The sequence below is a fragment of the Petaurus breviceps genome, unplaced genomic scaffold, assembly GCF_028583685.1.
Source record: "Petaurus breviceps papuanus isolate PSGF00001 unplaced genomic scaffold, PetGlider_PUasm1.0 532, whole genome shotgun sequence".
NCBI lineage: Eukaryota > Metazoa > Chordata > Mammalia > Diprotodontia > Petauridae > Petaurus > Petaurus breviceps.
The window spans coordinates 63,850-83,471 of record NW_027186361.1 but is presented as its reverse complement, the minus strand read 5'-3'; the positions used below and the strand labels follow the sequence as shown (position 1 = coordinate 83,471).

General features: G+C 40.3%; 1 long non-coding RNA gene across 2 annotated transcripts in view; it reads left to right on the top strand.

The window, feature by feature from the left end:
- The first annotated feature begins 13,879 nt into the window (after positions 1-13,879).
- The window catches only part of LOC138172401 (uncharacterized), a 30,973-nt gene continuing 25,230 nt past the window's right edge, over positions 13,880-19,622 (top strand). For both annotated transcript variants that reach the window (XR_011171113.1, XR_011171112.1), the window contains exons 1-3: positions 13,880-14,044; positions 19,082-19,421; positions 19,515-19,584. This is a non-coding gene — a long non-coding RNA (uncharacterized lncRNA). The remainder of the gene's footprint in view (positions 14,045-19,081; positions 19,422-19,514; positions 19,585-19,622) is intronic.

The following is a 19,622-nucleotide window of genomic DNA, read 5'->3' as shown; positions in this document are numbered from 1 at the left end:
CCTTCCTTCCTTCCTTCCTTCCTTCCTTCCTTCCTTCCTTCCTTCCTCTCTCTCTTTCTGTCTCTCTCTGTCTCCATCTCTCCCTTCTCCCCCTCCCTCCCTCTCCTCCTTCCTTTCTTGCTTCCTTCCTCTTTCTTTCTCATTTCATATCTACATGAATGTATTTGTGTGTATATATTACACAATCAAACATACATTCACACACATATGTGTATGTTATATGTATACATAAGGCATTCTGAAAGTCTTGGTGCAGCTTTAAGCTTTAATAGCTTTAGCTGGGTCCAGAACTGTGCATCAGGCAGCAGAGAGCAGGGTAGATAGGCTTGTTTGTGACTTCCTCTCCCATTCCAATGGCTTGCACTGATTACTTCTCAGATCTCAGGAGTGAGTTGAGGTGGGGCTACTTTAAGTACTTGCAGCTGGCCAGGGAGAATGGTGTAATGGTTGACCAGGATTTTGAGCCAGGGGACTCAAGGAAGAAATCCAAGTTAAAAGCTGAGTAGACCATCACCGACTGATTTTAGTAAGATGTCTAAATATGCAGAATTATGGTATATTAAGCTCTCCACGGCCCTGCCAAGGACTTGATTGGGAACATCCTAGGTCTGGATAATGGTAAATACTGCAAGGTGGGCACCTAGGTAGCATTACAGTGAATAGAGTGACAGGCCTGGAGTCAGGAAGACTCATCTCCCTGAGTTCAAATCTGGCCTTAGACACTTCTTAGCTGTGTGACCCTGGGCAAGTCACTTATCCCTGTTGCCTCATTTTTTTCTTCTGTGGAATGAGCTGGAGAAGGAAATGACAAACCTCTCCAGGATCTTTGCCAAGAAAACTTCAAATGGGGTCATGAAGAGTCAGACTTACTGAAATGACTGAACAAAAGCAACAAATACTGCAAGACTGACTGCATCAAAGCTAGAAGGGACCTTAGAAGTCATTGAGTGCAATGCTCTCATCTTAAAGATGAGGAAAGTGGGTCCCAGAGAGGTTAAGTGTAAGTGTCTAAGGCAGGATTTGAATTCAGGTTTTCCTGACTCCAACTGCAACTCAATCGACTTAATATGTCAAACTTCCTCTAGCTTTGAAGGGGGAAAAAGCCCTACTGGGAGTCAAGTTTGAAGGTCTGCTTTTGGAGGCTCATGGGGAGAAGAGGAAGAAACTATTGACTGTTTGGAATTAGAAGGGAAATTTTTCTAGAAGTTTGTGAAATTAATGTCTAAACTTTAGACTCTAAAGATTGCTTAATAGGAACAAGTAAGAATAGGTCAGTAATTCAGTTGACAACTATTTATTTATTCATTCATTTACTTATTTGTTTGTTTATTGAGACTGGGTGTCCTTATTTTGCACAGGCTGGAATTGCCACTCAAAGGCCTGATCGCACTGCTGACTGGTATGGGATCTTTGACCTGTTCTGTTTCTGATCTGGGCTAGTTCACCTACTCCTTAGGCAGCCTGGTTGTCCTCCATTCCCAGGGGCTCAATATCGTTGTTCCAGAGAGGACAGGCAATCTGCTTAGCTAGCTGTGCTTCAGAACATCACGGCTCAAGTAATTCATTCAGTTTGTTGTTTGATTAACTGGAGAGACGAAGGAAGTGAGAAAGAAGGGTGCTGGTAGGGGAGTAGCCAGAAAGAGAAAGAAAGGAGAAAGAGGCAGAGAGTAGGAGATGAGATGAACACCCCCTCCTGCCAAAAAAATAAAAAAGAGGAAGGGAATGTGGGGAAGAGGCAAAGGGAAATATGGCTAAGTCATGTTAATGCCAACAAGTGTCATGTTAATTCTAATTTAAATGCCATAATGACCATATCTTACACAATTACACCTTCCCATAGTGTGAATTCCAATGTGGACACTTCAGAGGATTCCTTATTGGCACTAATTGGGGCTTATTATAGAGGGAGAGAAATAACCTTTGGGCAAAGTGACTCTGGAGACAGTATTTCTTCTTTCTTTATTCAGTTTCCCCTGTTGCAAATTTATTTCCTGCCCTTGAAAATCCAGCCTTTTTTTGAAATGGCCATTTTTGGGGACTTGTGATTTTCTTTAATTCTCTGACTCTTGGTCCTCTGCTGAAAGCTTTAGCTACGAAGCTGGAAACCTGGATGTTGCTGCTCTGACAATAGCTAAAACAGGACCATTTCTTTTTTTAAAATAAACTTTTATGGGTATTGTCTGTTTTTTAAATCATTGTAGTTATCTCCAGTGTCCCTCCCCCTCCCAGACAGCCATTCCAACTGTTTCTTTTAGAGAAAAAGTTTCTCCAGGGGCCAGTGTTGTAATCCAGCCAGCTAATCATTCCCCAGGATAAGCCAGACACAACAGGAACCAGACAATGGCGGTGGGTCTAGGCAGTTCTACTAATTAGGGTATTTTCCTCTGCTTTGGCTGCTCTGGGTGTCTGCTCCCCTGTGGAGTTGGAATGTGTATGGCGTGTACATCAATGGACCTAGATTGTGCTAATGAGTGGGCAATTTCTTCATGGGGCCAGGTTTTCAGCAGCTCCATAATTGCTTCCTGTTGGCAGGATCAGCAGCTTCAGCCATGGACTTCCCAATCCCAGTGAGGTGGTGGAGCAGGGCAGCATATAGGTTGACAGATTAGGTGTGTTTTTCCCATTATTACTGAGATCAAGAGAGGCCAAGGTCCCATTGTAACAGGGAGTAGTCCTGGGGGAGGAGGCAAGTGGGAGATAGTGAGATACAGGGTAAGGGATCCTGGATGTGGGTTAAATCCCAGCTCTACTACTTGTTACCAGTGTGACCTTGGGCAAATCACCTCACCACCCTAGGCCTCAGTTTCCTCTTCTGTAAATTGGGAGGAGTGGAGGTTGGACCAGATAGACCATAAGGTCCATTCTGGCTTTAGATCTACAATCCTATTACTAGACTTTATTGTGGGAGAAGGGGAAATGGAGATACAAAAGAGTCCTTCCTTGTAGACAGATTAGATGGCTGTTTACTTGGTGTGATGTGAGGGGGAACTAAAAGATCCCTATGGTTAAAACAAAAACCCAACAACTTTCCTCTATCAGTTTATTATGGTGCCTGAAATAATGACTATGTGAATGCAGAAGAGACATTTATAACAAGGATGTGAACCCTGGCAGATGTGCTAAGGTTGTTGGCTGCAGCTGCCAACTTTATCACTTTCCATACTGGTCTTTTTTTTAATCCAAAGACTTTTATTTTATTGCCTGAGATTCATTGTCTCCCTCCCCCTCCACCACCCATTTAATTTTTTTTAATTTTTAGTTCTAAAATTGTTCTCTCCTTCTAACCATCCCCATTCATTGAGAATGACAGAAATATAATACCCATCATACGTATGAAGTCATGCAAAGCATATTTCTGCATTTAGCCATGTTCTGAAAAAAAGCAAGAAAAACAAAGGGAAAAAATTAGCTTCAGTCTGTACTCCGAGTCCATCAGTTCTCTATCTGGAAGTGAATAGAATGTCACATCATGAAGCCTTTGGAGTTGTGGTGGATCCTCGTATTCATCAGAATTATTGTTTTTCCCAACTGATTATTGTTATAATATTGCTGTTGCTATGTAGATTGTTCTTCAGGATCTACAAACTCACTTTGCATCACTTCATAGCAAGTCTCCCCAGGTATTTCTAAAACCATCACCTTCATCATTTCTGACAACACAGTAGTATTCCGTTCCACTCATATACCACACCTTGTTTAGTGATTCCCCAATTGATGACTGTCTCCTTAGGTTCCAGTGTTTTTGCGACAAGAAGAGGAGCTGCTTTTTTGTAGATATAGGTTCTTTTCCCTTTCTTATGATCTTTTTGGGATACAGACCTCATAGTGGTATTGCTGGATCAAAGGATATTCAAAGTTTAATAGCTCATTTTGGGGTTTGAAGGTATGATTATTTTTATAACTGTCACTATGTCCTGCCACTTTCCTCTTCCAATTCATCCTACAAATTCATAATTCCACTACCAATGGGTAAGCATACCTCTTCCTTCCCAACTCTTATAGCATTCAGTTTTGTTACTTTAAATTCTTTTCCTCATTTGCTGTGTGTGAGATGGTGTCTTGCTGTTGTTATAATGTTTATCTTTGAAGAGCTTGAGCATTTTTTCAAATGATTATTAACAATTTTTGTTTCTTCTTTTGAAAGTTGTCTGTTCATACCCTTTGAAGAATGTTTTCTCACTCTAGAGGAGTGCTTGGGTAGCTTGGGTATTGGGCGTTGGGTGGGTTACAATATCAACTTCTCCAATGAATTGAAAACAGGATTCCAAATATAAGATTTTGACTTTGGAACAACTTTTCAGAGAGGTTGACCTGTCTGAGGTAAGAGTTTTTATTTTAAATTTTTTAAATTTTAATTTATTTTTAGTTTTCAACATTCATTTTTACAAGATTTTGAGTTACAAAATTTCTCCCTGTCTTTCCCCTACCCCCCACCCCAAGATAGCAAGCCTACTGAATAACCCTGCCCCCAGTCTGCTCTCTCTTATATCCTCCCCCATCCCCTCTCTAACTTTCTAGTAGGGCAAGATAGATTTCTATACCTCAGTGCCTGTATATCTTATTTCCCAGTTGCATGTTAAAAACAATTTTTTAAACATTTGTTTTTATAACTTTGATTTCCAGATTCTTTGCATTCTTCCCTTGTCACCCACCCTTACTGGGAAGATAAGCAATTCAATATAGGTTGTACATGTGTAGTTATGCAAAACATTTTCATAGTAGTTATATTGTGAAAGACTAACTATATTTACCTCCATGATATCCTGTCCCCCACTTACTCTGTTTTCTACTTTGACCCTGTCCCTTTTTAAAAGTGTGTGCTTCTAACTACCCTCTCCCCCAATCTGTCCTCCATTCTGTCATTCCCCCTCTTATCCCCTTCCCCTCTACTTTCCTGTAGGGTAAGACACACAAATAAGTGTGTATGTTATTCCCTCCTTAAGCCAAATTCAATAAGATTAAGGTTGACCAATTCCCTTTCACTTTCTTGCTCTTCCCCTTCATTGTAACAGTTTTCTCTTGCCTCTTTTATATGAGATGATTTACCCTATTCTATCTCTCCCTTTCTTCTTCTCCCACTATATTCCTCTCTCACCTCTTAATTTTATATTTTAGATATCATCCCTTCCTATTCAACTTATCATCTGCCCTCTGTCTATGTATATATGTACACACATATGCACATACTCACATATGTATTTATATACACATACACCTTTCTATATATACATATATATGTATACATACATACATATATATATATATTCCCTTCAACTATCCTCAAACTGAGAAAAGTCTTATGAATTACAATTAACATTTTTCCATGTAGGAATGTAAATAGTTCAACTTTAATAAGTTCCTTATGATTTCTTTTTCCTGTTTACCTTCTCATACTTCTCTTGGTTCTTGTATTTGAAAGTCAAATTTTCTGTTCAGCTCTGTTTTTTTCATCAAGAATACTTGAAAGTAGGGGCGGCCAGGTGGCTCAGCAAGTAAGAGCACTGGCCCCAGTGTCGGGATGACCTGGGGATCGAATCTGGGCTCAGATACTTAGCACCACACCCATAAATAACTGGCTGTGTAACCTTGAGCAAGTTACTTAACTCCAATTGCTTTTAAAAAAAAGAATACTTGAAAGTTCTCTATTTCATTGAATGACCATATTTTCTCCTGAAGCATTATACTCAGTTTTGCTGGGTAGGTGATTCTTGGTTTTAATCCTAACCCTTTTGACCTCTGGAAGATCATATTTCAAGCCCTTTGGTCCCTTAGTGTAGAAGCTGCTATATCTTGTGTTATCCTGATTGTGTTTCCACAATACTCAAATTGTTTCTTCCTTTCAGCTTGTAATATTTTCTTCTTGATTTGGGAGCTCTGGAATCTGGCTATGATATTCCTAGGAGTTTTCTTTTTGGGATCTTTTTCTTTTTTTAAAACTTATTTATTATGAGAAAGTGGTATTTATTAATTATTATTATTATTATTATTATTTTTGTTTTTTTGGAGGGGAGAAGGCAGTGCAATTGGGGTTAAGTGACTTGCCCAAGGTCACACAGCTAGTAAGTGTGTCAAGTGTGTGAGGCTGGATTTGAACTCAGGTCCTCCTGACTCCAGGGCTGGTGCTCAATTCACTGCGCCACCTAGCCGCCCCTTTGGGATCTTTTTCAAGAGGTGATTGGTTGGGGCAGCTAGGTGGCACAGTGAAAAGAGCACCGGCCCTGAAGTCAGGAGGACCTGAGTTCAAGTATGGCCTCAGACACTTAACACAAAAGCTAGCCATGTGACCTTGGGCAAGTCAACCCCAAAATGCCCTCCAAAAAGCAAAAAAAAAAGAAAGAAAAAAAGAGGTGATTGGTGAATTCTTTCAATTTCTATTTTGTCCTCTGGTACTAGAATATTAGGGCAATTTTCCTTGAGAATTTCTTGAAGGATGATTTCTAGACTCTTTTTTTGATCATGGCTTTCAGGTAGTCCAATAATTTTTAAATGATTTCTCCTGGATCTATTTTCCAGGTCAGTGGCTTTTCCAGTGAGCTATTTCACATTGCCTTCTATTGTTTCATTTGTTTGGATCTGTTTTATAATATCTTGATGTCTCATAAAGTCATTAGCTTCCATTTGCTCCAGTCAAATTCTGAAGGAATTATTTTCTTCAGTGAGTTTTTGAAATTCCTTTTCCATCTGGTCAATTCTGCTTTTTAAGGCATTCTTCTCCTCATTGGCTTTTTGGGCCTCTTTTGACATTTGAGTCAGTCTTTTTTTTAAGGTGTTATTTTCTTCAGTCAAGTTGGTGACTCACTTTTCATGATTTTCTTGTATTGTTTTCATTTCTCTTTCCAATTTTTCCTCCACTTCTCTTACTTGATTTTCAAAATCCTTCTTGAGCTCCTTGGTGGCCTATAACCAGTTCATATTTTTCTTGGAAGCTTTTGATGAAGGAGTTTTGACTTTGTTGACTTCTTCTGGTTCCATGTTTTGATCCTTTTTGTCCCCCAATAAAGGATTCTATGGTCTGATTGTTCTTTCTGTGCTTGTTCATCTTGCCAGCCAATTACTTGACTTTGGAGCTCTTTGCCACAGTAGAACTCTGCTTCCAGAGTGGAGAGGGATTTGTCCCAGATTGCTGGGGTTTTTGCAGATGTTGTCAGAGTTATGAGGAGTGTGTCCTCTCTACAGCTACCACAAGCTCTGGTACACTGGCCACACACCCCAGGACCACCACCCAAGACAGCGGCCAAGACAGAGGTGGGAAATAGTATGTCTGTGGATAGAAAACTAGTAGTCTGGTTTGACTGGAATAGAAAATATGTAAGGGAGAGTAATGTGAAATCAATCTGTAGCTATAGGTGGGAGGCAGACCATAGAGGGTTGTAAATACCAGATTGAGGATTTTGTATTTTTTCCAAATAAAAATAGGAGATAGGGAGCCACTGAAGATTTCTGAGCAGAAGAGTGATATGGTCAGATCTATATGTTTAATTTATTAGCTATATGGAGAATGGATTAGAAAGGTTAAAGCCCAGTGAATCCTTTGTTAAAGAATCGTCTCCTAACTTATCTTCCTTACAAATCTGGGTTTTCATAAATTAGATTTGTTTGAAAGTAGAGCAACCTGTATTTAAGTTATGATTTTGAGAAAAACGATATTTGTGTAGAATAATCCAGCACAATCAGAGATTATTATGCTAGCCTTACCCTCTTTCAGAAGGTTAGCTACAATGTCGGCCTACACTACCCTTCCTCTTCCTCTATTCTTAACTCTGCAGTCAGGCTTCCATCCTCATCATCCAACTGGAAATTTTTCTCACCAATGACCCCTCAATTGCCAAAGTTAATGGCCTTTTTTCAGTCCTCATCCTTATTGACTTCTATATAGCCTTTGACACAATTGATCACCCTCTTCTCCTTGATACTTCCTTCTTACTAGGTTTTCATGACACTCCTCTTTCTCAGTCCTTCTGCTTGCTGCTCCTTGTCAGTACCCTTTGCTGGATCTTCATTCAGGCGGCAGCCTGCTAGCTGTGGGTGACCCCCAGTCTTCTGTCCTAGGCCCTCTTCTTTCTTCCCTCTATATTTTTTCACCTAGTGATCTCATCAGCTCCTATGGATTCATTGATCATCTTTATGCTGATGGTATGCAAATGTATCTATCCTGCCGTAACCTCTCTATTGATCTATCGTCTTGCAACTCCAAATGTCTATTTTTCATCTTGAAATAGATGTCATATTAGACATCTTAAAGTCAATATATCCCAAGCTGAACAATAATTGTTATTTTCCCCCCCAAGCCTTCCCCTTTTCCTAACTTCCCTATTACTATTGAGGGCTCCACCATCTTCCCAGTCACTCAGGCTCACAACCTGGGCAACAGCTTCAATTTCTTACTCTCTCATTGCACCCCCACCCCATCCAACCAGTTGCCAAGGTCCTGCATTATCTACCTTTGTAACATCTCTCACCACCCTGGTGTAGGCCTTTATCACCTCAAAACTTGAGTATTGTAATCACCTTCTGATTTGGTTCCCTGCTTCCAGTCTCTCCCCACTCCAATCTATCCTTTACCAAGCTATCAAAGTGATCTTCTAGAAGAGAAGCTTTGGCCATGTTACTCTCAACTCATTCAGTAAATTCTACTGACTCCCTATGATCTCTAGGGTGAAACAGAAAATCTTCCATTTTCCATTTAAAGCCCTTCATGATCTGGTCCCTTCCTACATTTCCCATATTTTTATACTATGTATACTACAATTCATCTACACCTTAAACAAGTCACTCCATCTTTCCTCTCTGACTGTCCCTTAGGCCTGGAATGTTCTTCCTCTTCATGACTGCTTCCTGGCTTCTTTCAGGTCCCTACAGGAAGCCTTTTTTAGTCTCCATCAATGCTAGTGCCTTTCCTCTGTTGATTAACCCCAATTTGTCCTGTCTATATATTGTTTATACATAGTTGATTGTATTTTGTTTCTCTCATTAGACTGTGAGTTCCTTGAGAGCAGGGACTGTATTTGCCTTTTTTTATATCCTCAGTACAGTGCCTGGCACATAGTAGATGCTTAATAAATACCTGTTGACAAAACATGTTCTCTCCTCTCCTCTTTTCTCTCTCTCTCTTCCAAATCTCTTCCTCTTTCAAATTCAAACTCTCTCTTCCTCAAACTTTCTCTGTCTCTGTGTCACTGTCTCTTATACACGCATACACACACACATTTGTATTGGACCTGTGATTTCATTGATAAATCGAATTCCCTCCACCAGTGCCAGTTGGTCACCTCTGCAGTTGATCACTTAGAGTTTTCAGGGGCACTGAGAGGATCAAAAGGAAGACTGGAACCCAGCTTTTCTTCCCTTTGAGGCTAGGATACATCCAAACCATAGGATCTCAAAAATTTTTTAATTTCAGGACTCCTCTACACTCTTAAAATATTCCTAAAAGTTTTTTGAAATGTGGGTCATACTCTTTCTTTCCTCTATCTTGTACCCCCTTTCCTCCTCCTTTTCCTCCTCTGTCTCCTCTCCTCTTTTCCTTTCTTCTTCTTCTTCTTCTTCTTCTTTTTCTTCTATATCTCTATCTCTGTCTGTCTGTCTGTCTATCTCCTGGGTGAAGCTAGAGTTTTCGGGTTGCAAGACCCTTTGCAGTGATCTCAGATGAATAGAGGGTAGCAGCAAATGAGATGCCTTGACATCTGCCTTTGTCCTTCCAATGACTACACTTTGTTTAATGCTTATATTGTACAGCCAGCAATGACCCTGTCAGCTAACATTCCAGGGGGAGGTGGGCAGATAATAGTGCCATTATGGCTATAGATTTGAAATGAACAAGCAGTCTTTGTAGGGTCAGTTTCCAAGGGGACCAGGCTGCCATCACTAAAAACTGCCACCTTCAATTTGCTTCAAAAAGGGGTATGATTATAATGGGCTGTGGAGGATGGGGAGGGGACTCTTAACCTTTCCCAGACCTGCAGGATTTTCCAGTAGATGGAAAGCTTTTCTAAGCGGGCAGATGATTCTATCTCTAGGCCCATCATCCCTTTAGGAATCAAAAAGTGCTTTTAGTTTTCTTCTGCTGTAGGGATGAGTCAGAGGACATGGACATTGATTGTGAAGCTGGACAGAGAGTGGAGCCAGTTGCTTTGCTAGGGGAGCAAACATGATCCCTGAGAAGAGGCCTGGAAAACCCTTGTGTCAGAGCATACAACTGAATCTCTCAGGAAGGTCTCTTCCTAGTCAACTACTGCTTATCTTTTTAGGTAGAGTGATGGGTTTGGAGTCAGGAGGATCTGGGCTTAGAGCCTTTTTCCAACAGTGACCCTGGTGAAGTCACTTACCTTCTCCAGGCCTCTGTTGCCTCCTGTGTAAAACAAGGATAATAAGAGCCCCAACCTCACAAGGCTGTTGTGAAGATCAAATGAGGTATTTAAAGTACTATAGAAATGGCCACACTTGTTCTTATTGGCACCCAAAAGACTTTTAACTTTACCCTTTTGATTTTTAAATATGATATACTCCTAATATTAGATCTCTTTGAAGGCAAAATATGTAGATATGCAAGGAGAAATATTTACACAAAATTACCAGATCAAAAGAATATACTTACTCAAGAAGTTTTTCAGAAGTTCTTTTCTATTCAAATGAAGAAGTCTTATTAATTTTTTAACATCACTGCTCTCTTTGTTTTTATCACTTCTGCTTTTTATTCATGTTCAATTTGATAATCATTTATCAAACCCTTACTATGTGCCTGGCACCATGCCCAAATGCTGGGAATACAAAGAAAAAGACATCCCCCCCAAATAGCTCTTGCCTTCAATATTAAATTGTAATGGGGGAGATAACATATATAAATCAGAACATAGATAATAAATACAGAGAAGATGGAAAGTAACCCTAGACAAGGTGTTGCTAGTAGTTGGGGGGCCCAGGAAAGGCCTTCTGCAGTTGGGGGGGGGTACTTGCGCTGAGTCTAAAAGGAAGACAAAAATTCCCTGAGTCAGAGGTTGGGAGGGAGAGCATTCCAGGCATGAGAAAAAGCCTGTGCAAAGGAATGGAGATAAGAGATTGAGTATTTTGTTCAAGGAACATTATATTTGCTGGTTGGATGATAGGATTTGAGGAAGACAGTAGGAATAAAAATATTGGAATGACAGAAAGGGGCCAGGTTGTAAAGAGATTTAAATACCAAAGGACTTTATATTTGATCCTGCAGGTAATAGGAAGCCACTGGAGTTTATTGAGTAGGGATGATATGGTTAGACTTTTGTTCTAGGAATCAGTTGGCAGCTAAGGATAGATTGGAGTGATAAACAGATTGAGGCAGGGAGATTAATTAGAAGACTATTGCAATGGGCTATTCAAGAGGTGATGAAGGCCTGAAAAGCTGGTAGCTGCCTAAGTGCAGAGAAGGGAGAGATATTGGGGAAAGAAAAATAACAAAGCTTGGCATATAATTGGCCAATCATCCAGGCCTTCAGTGCCTCTTGTAAATGATAGGAGGATGACACTGAGCTTGTAAACCTGGCTGATTTGAAGGAGGGTGATGTTTTCTTTTTTCTTTTTGTAAATAATATTTTATTTTTTCAATTACTATAAAGATAATTTTCAATATTCACTTTTATGAGATTTTGCGTTCCAAATTATTCTCCCTCCCTCCCTTCCCCACTCCTCAAGATGACAAGCAATTTAATATAGGTTATACATGTTAAACATATGTCCACATTAGTCATATTGTGAAAGAAGAAATAGAACAAAAGGGAAAGAGTACAAAAAAAACCCAAAATAAAAAAAGAGAAAATAGTCTACTTAGATCTGTATTAAGATTCCATAGTTCTTTCTCTGGATGTAGTTAGCATTTTCCATCATGGGTCCTTTGGAATTGTCTTAGATTATGGATTGCTGAGAAGAGCTAAGTCATTTATGGTTGACCATCACACATTGTTGCTCTTACTGTGTACAATGTTCTCTTGGTTCTGCTTACTTCAGGCATCAGTTCATTGTAAGTCTTCCCAGGTTTTTCTGAAATCCACCTGCTCATCATTTCTTTTTTTTTTTGAGGGGGGAAGGCAGGGCAATTAGGGTTAAGTGACTTGCCCAAGGTCACATGGCTAGTAAGTATTAAGTGTCTGAGGCTGGATTTGAACTCAGGTCCTCTTGACTCCAGGGCCTGACTCCATTCACTATACCACCTGGCTGCCCTGCTCATCATTTCTTATGGAACAAGAGTGTTCTATTACATTTGTATACCACAGCTTGTTCTGTCATTCCCCAATTGATGGACATTCCCTCAATTTCCAATTCTTTGCCACCACAAAAAGCACTGCTATAAATATTTTTGTACATGTGGATCCTTTTCCCTTTTTTATGATCTCTTTGGAATACAGCACTAGTAATGGTATGGCTGGATCAAAGGGAATGCACAGTTTTATTGCCCTTTGGGCAGAGTTCCAAATTGTTCTCCAGAGTGGTTGGATCTGTTCACAACTCTCTCAACAGTACATTAGTGTTCCAATTTCCCCATATCTTCTCTAACATTTATCATTTTCCTTTTCTGTCATATTAGCCAGATAGGTGGGAGGTGATATCTCAGAGTTATTTTAATGTGCATTTCTCTAATCAATAGTGATTTAGAGCATTTTTATATGACTATAGATGGCTTTAATTTCTTCATCTGGAGACTGCCTGTTCATATCCTTTAACCATTTGTCAATTGGGGAATGACTTGTATTCTTATAAACTTGACTCACTTCTCTATATATTTGAGAAATAAGGTCTCTATCAGAAACATTTGCTGTAAAAAATCATTTCCCAGCTTTCTGCTTTCCTTCTAATCTTGGTTGCCTTGGTTTTGCTTGTGAAAAATCTTTTTAATTTCATGTAATCAGAATGATCCATTTTGCATTTCATAATGTTCTCTATTATTTGTTTGGTCATAAATCCTTCCCTTCTCCATAGATCTGACAGGTGAGCTATTCCTTGCTCTCCCAGTTTGTTTTTTGGATCAGATGGCGATACAGTAATTGGGGAGGGTTTGGATGGACAGGTAGAGTCCTACTTTAGACATGTTGAGTCTCAGATGCCAATGGGATTTCCTGTTTGAAATGGGTCTCAGTTTCCTCACCTGTAAAATGGGAGGAGTGGGCTAGGTGACCTGCTGAGTTCTTTCTTACTTTACATCTAAGATCCTGTGTATTAAGTAAACACCTCTAGGCCTTAGTTTCCTTCTTTGTAAAATGAGACCTTGGACTTGATGGCCTCTGAGATCCCTTCCAGCTCTAGATCTAGGATTTTATGTGTGAATTCACCTCCCTGGGCCTCAGTTTCTTCCTTTGTAAAAGGAGGGGATTGGATTAGATGGCCTCTGTAGCTAAACCCTAACTCTGGGATTACATAATACCAAATGCAAGGTGCACAGAGAAAGCCATGGAAAGCTTTTTTGGAAGGGAAGACTCAGGTCTCAAAGAAAGGGGTGGGAGGCCGAGCTGGGCTTGCAAAGAGAGGCAGCCATTTTTCTAGGAAAATATGACGCAGGAGAGAATTCAAGGGATGAGTCATCAGCTCTGCCAAGGAAGGGCTGCTTAGCCCTCACCCTTTGGTAGCTCTGCACAATTCCTAGACTATTGCTCTACCTGGGAAGGGAACTGAGGAATCTCTGTGGTTCAGTATGGTCCAAAATGAAAATTCCCTCTTCTGCTGTTTGTCAGAAGGGTGGATGCCAAGGCTCCGGGCAGTGGTTCCATGAGCTGTTTTGTAGGGCCCACTTAGGCACAGCCCCCCTACTCCTCCTCCTGCTGTTAAGGTGCTATCTTTCCAGGAGCCTCTAGATGGCAGCATCGGCCCAACGCAATGCTCTTGCCCAGGGTGGTTGCTCCACTCTTCCCCCGCCCTTTCTGTCGTATTATGGGAGCAAAAAAGGTGCGGTCTATGCAGTGGAAGCCAAGGTTTGGCTTTTCTGAGCCCGCAGCACGATCGTGTAGAAATGATTCGGGGAATCCAGTACGATTATCAGGCTTCCGAAGGTGCTCGGGCTGCTGCTGGTGAAGACCATTCAAAGGTAAGGCTCAGCATTTGCACAAATCTCCTTTTGATACATATTTCCTCCATTTTTCAGATTTATCAAAATGATGATTTTCTTAAAAAAAAAAAAGACTCCACTTCTCCCATTGAATATTATCCCAGTGTATGGATGAACTAGTGATTTCATTCATTGAAGAGATCGATAGTTGGAAGGTATGGAAGGAGCCATTGAAATGAATCACAACAATAGCAAACTAATAAGTGGTCTCTCAAAGGAGGGGCTATCTAGCAAGTAGGGGCAGCTCCATGGGTGGCCTCTGAGGCCCCTTCCAATTCTAGATGTGCAATTTTATTGTTCTAAGTTTCTTTACCTTCCCGGGCCCTCATTTTCCTCATCTGTAATACAAGGAGATTAGATGGCTTCTCGGGTCACTTTCAGCTCCAAATCTAGGCCCCTATTATCTTAAGGAACTTCCCTAGGGGCCTCAGTTTTCTCATCTGTAAAATAAGACGTTTGGATTTTCTAACTATAAGATTTGGGTTCCTACTATTCCTAGCCATGTCACTTTCCTGAGCCTTAGTTTCCTCATCTGGAAAATAAGAGGGTTGGTCTATGCAGCCTTAGAGTTCTCTTTCAGTTCTAGATCCAAGTCTCAGTTATGGTAAGTCACTTCCCCTCTTTGGGGCTCAGTTTCCTTATCTGTAAAAGAATGGGGGTATGCTAGATGAACTCTGAAGGCCCTTTACGCTCCTATTATTCTAAGTCATTTTACTTCCCTGGACCTTAATTTCCTTATTTGGAAAATTAGGGATTTGAAATAGGTAATATGTTTGGACCCTTCTAGTTCTACCAAGGCTTTTATTACCTTCAGTTAACTTACTCACCCTTGTCCTGTTTTCTTATCTGAAAAATGATAGCAGTGGATCAGAAAGGCTGTAAGGCCCCTTCCAGCTGTATAACAAGGCTACTGAGATGTTTAGCTCCTGTCCCTCCCAGGGTCTCACTTTGCTCCCCTGTAAAATGAAGGGGATGGACAAGATGGCCTCTGAGAGCCCTTCTGGCCGGAGATCTAGAGTCTGATTCTGCTCAGTTCTTTTACTCCCCTGGTGAGAATTTCCTCACCTGTAAAAGGAGAGGGATGGATTTGCTATGTGTGATAAGGGTAACTTTCAGCTCAGAATCTGGGATCCTGTTCTTCACAGTCACTTCCCTTCCTGCGTGTCTATCTCTGATCCTCGGTAATAAAAGGATTTGAACAAAATGGCCTCCTGGGACCCTTCCAGTTTTTGATCCAGGTTCCTGGATTTGGCATATTCATTGATTCCCTGGGCCTCGCTTTTGTAGCTTGTAAAATGAAGGGCTGGAACAAAATGGCCTCTAAGGTCCCTTCCAGCTTGAAATCCAGGTGCCTGGATTTGGCAAATTCACTGGCTCTCCCTGGGCCTGAATTTCCTAGTTTGTAAAAACGTAGAGGTTGAATAAAATGGCCTCCCGGTCCCTTCCAGCTCCAGATCCAGGTTCTTAGATTAGGCATATTCCGTGACCCTCCCTGGACCTGATTTTACTAGCCCTGAAAATGAAGTGGTTGAATAAAATGGCCTCAAGGGTCTCTTGGAGCTTGAGATCCAGGTTCCTTGTTTAGTCACATTCATTGCCCTTTCCTGGACCTCAATTTACTTCACTGTATTTACCTGTAAAATAAAAGGCTTGGACCAGATTGCTTGTCTGGGCCCTTTCCAGCTTAAAGTCTAAGTTCCTATAATGTTAAGTTCCTTCCCCTCCCTTTGCCCCAGTTTTCCCCTCAATAGAATGAGGGGATTAGACAAGATGTTCTCTGAGGTTTTTTTGCCCCTAGTCCAACCAGGTCTCACTTTCCTCCTATGTAAAGCAGAAGGATCTCATAAAATGTCCTCTGAGTTCCCATAATTTTGTAGATCAAGGTTCTTATTATGTTTACTTACCCATTCCTCTTTCTGGGCCTATAAAATGAATGGGTTGGAGAAGATGGTCTCTGGGTCCCTTGTGGCTTCAGTTCTAGGTTCCTATTATCCAAAGATACCTATCCACCCCACCTTATCTCACTTTCTTTCTCAGTAAAATCTAGTCTTGATGGCCTTTGAGGTTCCCTGCAACTCTAGATTGGGGATCCTATTATGCTCAGTCGTTAGAATAGATGATGTCAAGTCCCTTATCTCTCTCTTTTTTAAAAGCAATTGGGGTTAAGTAACTTGCTCAAGGTTACATGGCCAGTTATTTTGTGTGGGTGCCAAGTATCTGAGGCCGGAACTGATCCCGGGTCTCCTGGCACCAGCGCTCTTATTCACTGTGCCACCTGGCTGCCCCAAGTCCCTTATCTCTTGAAATAAAGGTTCTTTCATTTCTATTTTCGCCTGAGGAATGAGATTGAGGGTGGTGGAGTGATTTGGCCTGGGTATGGAATTTGAACCCAGCTCTTTTGGCCAGGTTCTCTAACATGCTCAGCAGCTCCAACTTTTTTGGAAAGGTTTCATTCTTTACTTCTAACTCACACTTGCTATGATTTCTATTTAAGTAGCTATATTCCAAAAATAGTTTCTGCCTAACATGTCACTGTTTGAAATTTAACATGTAGTCAGTCATATTTGAGACAGTTTTTTCAGAGAGGAAGTGATTATTAGGTCCAGTTTTCTTTTTGTTCAGTTTTAAAGTCCCTTATCAACCAGTTAAAGAAAGAAGAGTGGAGCCTGCTGAGTGAGTTTGGGGCCCTGAGGGAAAAAAAAATCACCCAGGCTGGGAGCTGTCCAGTGTACTGAGTGAGTGCTATCACCCAAAGTACTTCTCAGAGGAATGCTCCTGAGTTGTCCAGGCCATTCTTTTTTTCTACTGTATCTAATCTAAAGCTCTCTGCCTGACTTTCAGGTTGCACCCTCCCTTCCCATGAACTGACTTCCAGATAAAAAGCCTATGGTGATTTGGAACCCAGGAGACCTGTGTTTAAGTTAGTCATTCACTCAACACAAATTTATTAAGCACTAATTAAGGGCCAGGCAGCTTGGGATAGTAAATAGAGAACTGACCTCTGAGCTAGGAAGCCCTGTGTTCTGTTGCCTTTTCTGAGGTAGTGTGGTGCAGAGGAAAGAGGGCTGGATCTGGAACTGAAGGACTTGATTTCAAATCTCAGCTCAGCCATTTACAACCTGGGTGATATTGTATGTGACTATTCACTTCCTGGGGCCTTCTTTTTCATCTGTAACATTCCAGGGCTTGCCTAGGTGGTCTCTCCAGCCCTAAGCATGACCTTAAGCAAGTCACTTCCCCACTCTGGGCTTCAGCTTCCTCATCTCAAAAATGAGGAGGGTTGAACTAGATGGCTTCTGATGTCCCTGCCAACTCTGAATCCACTATATTGTCAGGCTCTGATGCCATTATCATTGCTTATTTCTATATCTATTCTTGTAGTAGTGAAAGTTGAAATCAAAAGTTCATAAAATAATAATAATAGCTAGGATTTATGTAGTGATTTAAAATTTGAAAGCATTTAGTGTATATTATCTGATTTTATTTTCACAACAACTCTGTTTCCTAGATGTGTTTATTATCCCAATTTTATAGATGAAGAAACTCGAGCTAAGAGACGTTAAGGGAGAGATTAAATGGAGGCAGTAAGTAAGATACAGTGGGAAGAGTACTGGCTCTGAGTCAGAGGACCTGGGTTCAAATCCCATCATTCATGGTTAATACCTGTATAATCTCCAGCCAGTCCCATTACTTCTCTGGATCTCACTTTTCTTATATGTAAATTGAGAAAGCTTGATAGTCTAAATCTTTTATTTTTCCAATAAAATTTTGTTATTATTCTGTCAAGTCCTGTAAAGTATCTTCTTGGTAATTTGTTATAACATTAAAATGGTAAATTAATTTTGGTAGCATTTTCATTTTTATTATATTAGTATGGCTTAGTCATGAGCACTGAATTTTCCTCTAGCTATTTAGGTTATTTTTTATTTCTTTATATAATTTCTTTATTTCTTTGTAATTGAGTTCATACAAGTCTTTTGTGTGTGTTTGTGAGGCTGATCTCCAGATACTGGGGAAAATGTAAGCATAGCAGATCAGAGTCCCTGTAGACATGTCTCTTCTGTTATACATCTGGTAGTCCTCATTTAGAATTGGGTATACAGCAGTCCCTGGGGACCAGCTGTAATTTCCCTTAACTTTTCTCCTGTGCCTGCAGACAGTCCCAACCCCTTCCCCCTAGGCCCTGCCAGCTAGGAAGGCAGACAGAGATGAGGAAGCTCATTGCCATCAACTTTTAATCAAGGTACAAGAGCAAATTTCCCAGTGGTTGTGCAGGATGACATTTTTATGAATTTCTTCTCTTCACCTTCTTACCCACCCTTTCTTAGTCAGATGTACATTTTTGTAGATCAGTTTCTAAGGATGACAACAATGTTTCCTTTTCTATAACTGTTGTTTTTAGCTGTAAATCATCTATTTTTGATGTAAGACCTCTTCCTGAACCCACTGAACAAATAACTCTGGCTTAGGATATAGATGGTGAGTAGATGCCCTCTTGGTATCTCCCTACTTATCTTGGATTTCATTTCCCTATTAGCCATTTTAATCTGTCCTTTCCAATCTAGAGATCATTCTTCTTGTTGAAAGAAAGTAAAGCATGTATTAAGGAAGAGTAGAGAGGTCTTCTGATCATATCTGCTATGTGAAATTAGAGTTGAATAGTTCTGCCTTCTATCAGTCATCCATTGTTATTGTTCCATCCACCCTGAACACTCATCCAACCAAATCCCATTTCTCCAGTTCAATCACAAAATCCTCAAGGCTATAGGATGTGTTTTCCACATTTTCTTATATCCCTTCTAACTGCTCTACCCCTCCCCCCCTCACTTTTGGACATTGTTAGGTACATAATAAGTATTCTGTAGAGATTTTTTCCCCATTAAGTTGAAATAACTTTCCTTAGTTTTGTGGTTGTTTGAAACTTGGAAAATACTTTAAGGAGGTTTTTGCTTTATTTTCATAGCAGATAATTAACTGGGAGAGTACCAGCTTTGTCCTTTTTTTTTTTTTTTACAGGTGTGTGGCATTGGAACAATTTGGTTTCTAGTTACCTCAGTGAATAATTCTAATTTACAGTTTGGAAGAAGAAGCTTTACAGGAAGCATCTACAACTTATACAAATATATACAGCTTTTCCTCTTCCCAAATGGAGATTGGCCTTCAAAAGTGGTCTTTAGAAGCTCCTTGAAAGTCAGTCCATTTTACTCTATGGCCCTTTCTTCATGATACACACCAGTCTTAAACCTCTCAGACCATTTGGACAATTCAGTGAAGACAAAGCAAACTGATTGCTTTAATGAAAGGGCTGATTGGATGATTGAAAACACCAAGTTCATCAAAGTGGATGAAGTAATGGGTATGTATAAACTCAACTTTGAATTCCACTATTGGTACTTGTCTTTACTGTTTTTTTTACACCTAGCTAATTGAGGTAATTTTTCTTATATAGCTGCAGGTTCAGATTCACCCATGTCTAGCAATCAGGAAGAACAAGAAAATGGAACTGCATTGATCCTGAGGTAATTCATTCTATTATTCAAAAATATTTATTTCACTT